The sequence below is a fragment of the Lytechinus variegatus genome, chromosome 16, assembly GCF_018143015.1.
Source record: "Lytechinus variegatus isolate NC3 chromosome 16, Lvar_3.0, whole genome shotgun sequence".
Taxonomy (NCBI): Eukaryota; Metazoa; Echinodermata; class Echinoidea; order Temnopleuroida; family Toxopneustidae; genus Lytechinus; species Lytechinus variegatus.
The window spans coordinates 24,800,471-24,806,480 of record NC_054755.1 but is presented as its reverse complement, the minus strand read 5'-3'; the positions used below and the strand labels follow the sequence as shown (position 1 = coordinate 24,806,480).

Sequence of the window (6,010 nt, the reverse complement as noted above, 5' to 3'; positions counted from 1 at the left end):
AAAAACAATAAAAAGACTCATTACATATTTTAAACATTAAAAAACAGTAACCTTTGTAAAAACTGACATGAGAAATATGTGTATAGGCAAGAATACTTTGGCAAAGAAAATTTATATACATGTACATAAGATAATGAGGAAATAGTAAATTAAAAATAATAAAAAATAAAATACGTAAACGTTTGTAAAAGATCAATAAAAATATATGGATATTAAAAAGAGTTGATTTCCTCATTCATTCAAGACGGGCGTATAAAAAGTGATGCCTGTAGTCTTTGAATTAAAGTTTGAAGTGAAATATATCTAAATTATTGGAACTAAATTTTTTTTTTCAATTTGAATATTAGATTATTATGACATTTTCCTACTAGTGTAGTATAATTAGACATGTCATGAATAATAACTGTAGAGAGACATTCCAGAAGTCTTTTTTTTTATTGATAATTGAATTTAATATTATTCAATTATTGGCATTTAACTCGACAAATACTTTTTCCATTATCCACCCATTTCCATACCGAACTTCTGACCATATTGAATTGCATAATAATGCAGGCAAGACTGCCAGAGATGTCTTATTTGTATTGAAATACATTCATGTTAATACCCTCCTTTTAAATAAATTTGTCAGCTTGCAATCAGAATTTGATCAATTCTAACTGCATATCAATTAAAAACAAATATAGCGCAGGTAAGTTTTGAAATTGTTTAAAATGCTTTGACTTGTCTCTTCTTCCAGATGAATAGTTCTGAACTAATCTAGGATATTTTCAGCTACTAACACCTAATAGATGTTTTGGGTGAATTCTATCTTGATCTTTATAAGTACATCAAAGGCTGCAAGAACTCTTTTCCCGTATCCTATGGTTGCGGACTTTAAAATTTCACTGTAGCATTTAACCTTGCAGCAAATATTCTGCACATGGATATTGGTACATATACTTGCACATGTTTCTCAAAACTCTTATTACTGACATCGTTTAATAATTATTGATAAAAAAATAATGAATTTGTCAGATTTGATGGAGAAATACTAAATTTGAAAAAAAATAATTATAAGCAAAAGATAGGGAATCCAATAAACCACCTTTTCTGACTAAGTAATTTTCAGTTGATTATTAACATTAGGCAGTTGATTATTAACATTAGGCCTTTGACCCATTATCCTAATGAAAGTACATGTATTACCCAAGGATCAGATGTAGTGTGAACATAATTGATGCAGAAATAAAGGAATGTGACCAAGTTGAACAAAAACTTGACCTTTTGACCCCAACTTCCTTTTGTAGTGAGTACCTCAGTAAATACTGAAAACATAATGAATGAAAAGTTTCACCATGTCCAATTTGTAGAACTTTTTCCTAGATAATGTTACAAGTAGACCGTTTTTTAACTATATGTGAACTTGAGGTTTACTGTGTTTGTAGCAAAACTGGGCTCCTAAAAACATTCACAGGACATGTTAACTACAATAAAGGCCAGTAGAAGTAGAACAACAAGAAGCTCTTGAAAAAGCTGGAATCACACTTGAAGCAGCTAAACATTCATTCGTGGAAAGAGCCTCCAGTTCATTGTTTGGAAGAAGCGTTAGGAAGATGGTCACGTCGAAATCAACAAGATACCTGGAACAGTAAGTAACGCAAATTCTTAGCACTGTGAATTACATGAGAGAATTATCTCAATTCAAAGCTCATCACCTGTACAAATGCAACATACTACTTGTTTATTTCTTTGAAATATAGATAAAACATAATTTTTTTAAAGAATGGTTTACAAGTATAGATGTTGATCTACTTATAGTTGGAAAAAAAGTATATATCCCCTTCCTTATGATATCCAAATCACTTTGATTTCTCATCTTCAAGCATTTTCTTCCATATTGACTAATTTTTACATTTAAGTAATAGTAACTGTGATAGAAATTGACACAATATTCAGAAAGTAATATGTTTCACCCTTTTACTTTCCTTTTCTTATCCCCTTTTCTTTGTGGTGAAAATTTTGGGAGCCATGAACCAGTGTGTACATGCAAGTGAGTGGGGGCATTTTCTTTCAACCTGTATAGTGGCAGATGAATTTAAAAGCACCAAATTTGAATTGCGGGGGGGGGGGGGGTGTCTTCTAATGAATGGCCATCAAAATATTAAATCAAAATTGTTATGTATATATGCTTTAGAGCTTATACATGTGAAGAAAGCTTCTTCTTGTTTAATAGTCATTCAAAGAGATTTACATAACAAGATGCAGCAAAGACATTGGCCATGATGAATGATGGGCACCTTAATTGGTCCACAGTACAGACAGATGAATAGGTAATTTTCACTGAGAATTAATGTCATACTGACCTCACTGTCTTTATTATCTCCGTTCTTCTTATCAATGGATAACCACTGAAGACCTGGCTCAAGATCTCTGGCAGTGCATGGCTCCTTGGGGTGGGGGGGGGGCTGACCAACGGGAATTGCATCGTCTGATCTTCACAGTCAAATGTAGTGTCCCATCACTGCTATAGCCCCATTCCTGCATAAGATTTTGCATATGTTGCAATTGCATTCTGTAGGTAATCAAGAAATGACCAGGTTTGCCAATCCTCACTTGAACTATGGACAGTCAACAGTGATTCACTAGGTCCATAGCAGAGTCACAGACTGGAGGTGGTTAGACAACAGAAACAGAAAGAAAAGTTAGCACCAGAATATTGCTTTATTTTTAATAGTTTTAATGATCATAAAGAATGTGAAATCAATAAATTCATCTCAAGGACATTGCCACAAAGGATTATTCATGATCATTTCATTTGCACCTTTAAATGACAATAGATATTATAATCTGCCACCAGATTCATGATTAAATTCATCAAAAGTGAGAATAATATATACAATCATAAATCTTTCCTGGAGACAGAATAAAGCATTGGATTTGTACTAAAACAAGTTTTTGAGCAAATTTTGATCTGATATGCACTTGCATAATTGTATTATTTTTTTAAAACTGTGCCGATTGTCACCAGTGTGGCCTCAAATTTTGCATTACCAGAAGACTCAAACGAAAAAGAGTAATAGAAATATCTTTAAAAATGTTGAGGGAGGCCAGCCTTTTTTTTCATAGCTAAAGCTATTAATTGGTAGAAATCATCAAAACCTACCCATATGTTCATGTTCCATCATCTTTCCACAGGAATGGATTTCTCACAACTCACGATGGGGCAATTCCTGAAGAAGAGGTGTGGATTAAGTTTGGGGGAGATCATGGTGGACAGGTGGAGGCTCATTTAAGTTGGTGATACAGAGGTCTGCAATGTGGAAAACACAATGCCTCATAGAAATCCTTGTTTGTTGGATGCTATGAAGGTTCCTTCCATCTCATTGCTTCAGAAAATGACTCATTCCATCACCAAGCAACTGACAAATGAAGAAGATTAAATGTAGAAGTCAGGATATTGGAGACATAAATTTCAAATTATTCTATTTTGTAACGTCACAGATGTGTAGATTATTACTGAAAATTGTGTGATATAATTTTTTAATTTTTTTATATAAAAAGTAATATAGCTGGCAGTTGTTTTAGATGTTTATTTTATCTGATGTAATATAGGTATGATTTAGATTTAACCTCTGATGTAACATACATATTTTTTCCTTCAATTTTTGAGACTAGGGGAACTAGTTGAAAGGATACATAAAATAAAAAGACCTATAAATATATTGGTAATAATGTCATTTTCATGTGTGAAATTAGATTTTTCAGATTATGTTGGTGACATTAGTTAAATATGACGTATCAACACTCAAATCAACAAAAGAAGAAATTCTTTGAATACATGTTTCACCAGAGAACAACTATCATGATGATAAAAAAGACGAACAGAATTTATGCTAATCTTCCCTGTACAAAACGTGCACACAGAAGACATGTTATATTAAAGATAAAAGGATCTTTGAAAAATGAAAGTCATCTTATGATGAAATTTAGTAAACAAGAAATGCCACAAAAGAAGCGCGTGCAGAGATAAACTATCATGTATGAACTATAATAATAAATGTATATTTTGGTCTGATACAATAGAAAATTAAAATTTAGGGCCTACCTGACCTATGTGTGTATAGTTTCTTGTGAATAAATGTAGCAATGTGTGTTATTGATTCATTGAAACTAAAAAATTGAGAAAACAAAGAAATAAAAAACACAAAATCCTTCATTTCAGACCCAATTCCCCGGACCCACCGTATAGACTCTATGAAGTACAGCATATTTTTAACGCAATACCCCCCCCCCCCCCCATGTATCTGAAAAAACCTCAAGCAGAATCTAACCCTAAAAAAATCAATTAAAAAATCTAAAGAAATAAAAAAACACAAAATCCTTCATTTCAAACCCAATCCCCAGACCCGCCGTATAGACTCTATGCAGTACAGCATATTTTTAATGCAATACCCCCCCCCCCCATGTATCTGGAAAAACCTCAAACCTCAAGCAGAATCTAACCCACCCTAAAAAAATCAATTAAAATATCTAGAATCTATAGGGCCTACTAGTACTACCACTTAGCCGAGAGGACTCAGTGATATTTTTTATGATTTTGATAATATTGTCATTTGATCAAATGGCAATATCAAAATCATAAAAAATATGATCACCGAGTCCTCCAGGCTAACTAGCAGTAGCACTGCTGGCCTTGAATCTAGTCACTAGTGCGATGTAGTCAATATAGCCGCAGTATCACAGATATGGGTAACACTGACTGTAAATTTGTATGCAAAAAAAAAACAAATGGCCAAAAATATTGCAAGTGTTGTCATGATTGTGAAAATAAGAGTCTAGACCAAGACTGTGAAATACCCTTTTTTACGAGTCAAAGTTAGCACTCAGCAGCATTAGGCGCAGCCAAATCATTACATGTACAGCAAATGCACTCTCAGTCTCACTCAGGCAGTCTGGCTCAGCTAGCTCTGCCTTAACCCAGGGAGCGCCGGCCCGCAGAGCGGTCCGGCGCCCAGGAGCTCATGTATTGACCCATACTCACGGGACAAGGGTAGATTATGGTCAAAATATCTAGCAAGATAAATTATGAAAACAGAAATTATGCACTTACCACGATTACGGTATATGGATGAAGGTCTAACGCGTGGCAATTCATAACAAAAATGGCCGATCGAGACGGGGGTAGGAGAAAACTTTTCGTTTTTTTGAGGTTCCAGTCTGTGCCCAGATGTCTGAAAAACTGCCACTCGTTAGACCATCATCCATATAGGCCTAATCGTGGTAAGTGCATAATTTCTGTTTTCATAATTTATCTTGCTAGATATTTTGACCATAATCTACCCTTGTAGACCATTGAGTATGGTCAATTACACGGTAAGCTCCTGGGCTCCCGCCCGCTACGCGGACGGGAGTTCCCTGGGTTAGCTCTGCCTCAGCTCACGAAACGCAGCTGAGCTGCTGTGTACATGAGCGGTGTCTGACCACACAGCCAGGCGGCCCGCGACCCGGCCCTGCCCGGCTTCACCCGAGGTAGCGGCGCCCACATCCTGTAAAAACAGAATGTGCTGTATCGAAAAATGAACCTAAAGTAAATTCTAATGTTGGGTCCCACGAAAAAATGCGCCAGATGAATCTTAAGTGCAATGAAAACAAAACTAAAATAAATACGAAATGCTGACAAACCGGACTTTTTACATTTTGGACCTTATAAAGTTCCATAATTAGGTCCAGATTTGCGAGTTAACATTGGATTATGCAAACGCAAACAACATCACAAAATGGAAAAAAAAACAGAAAACGTATAATCCCATTGCCATACTTACGACTTCAAACATGGAAAAAAATGTTTCCTCCACGGAATTCTTGCGAAATAAATAAACTGTTGGGGACAGACAGAGAGAGTTGGTCGTGTCAGCGCCAGATGCCACAACATTCGCCAAAGATTTTTTCATCGCCCCTGTAGAGATTGCAGCACAACAACGTTAAATGCATATGCGCACTTGGGCCGCGAGGGGGCGCTAAGCTTATT

The 6,010-nt window shown here is 35.4% G+C and overlaps 1 long non-coding RNA gene across 1 annotated transcript; it reads right to left on the bottom strand.

Annotated features, from left to right (window-relative positions):
- Positions 1–447: 447 nt before the first annotated feature.
- LOC121430069 lies at positions 448–6,010 on the bottom strand. Its single transcript, XR_005971997.1, has 4 exons — positions 5,805–6,010; positions 3,146–3,401; positions 2,346–2,648; positions 448–1,622 (listed from the first exon to the last, which is right to left on the bottom strand). It is a non-coding gene; the product is annotated as an uncharacterized LOC121430069 (long non-coding RNA).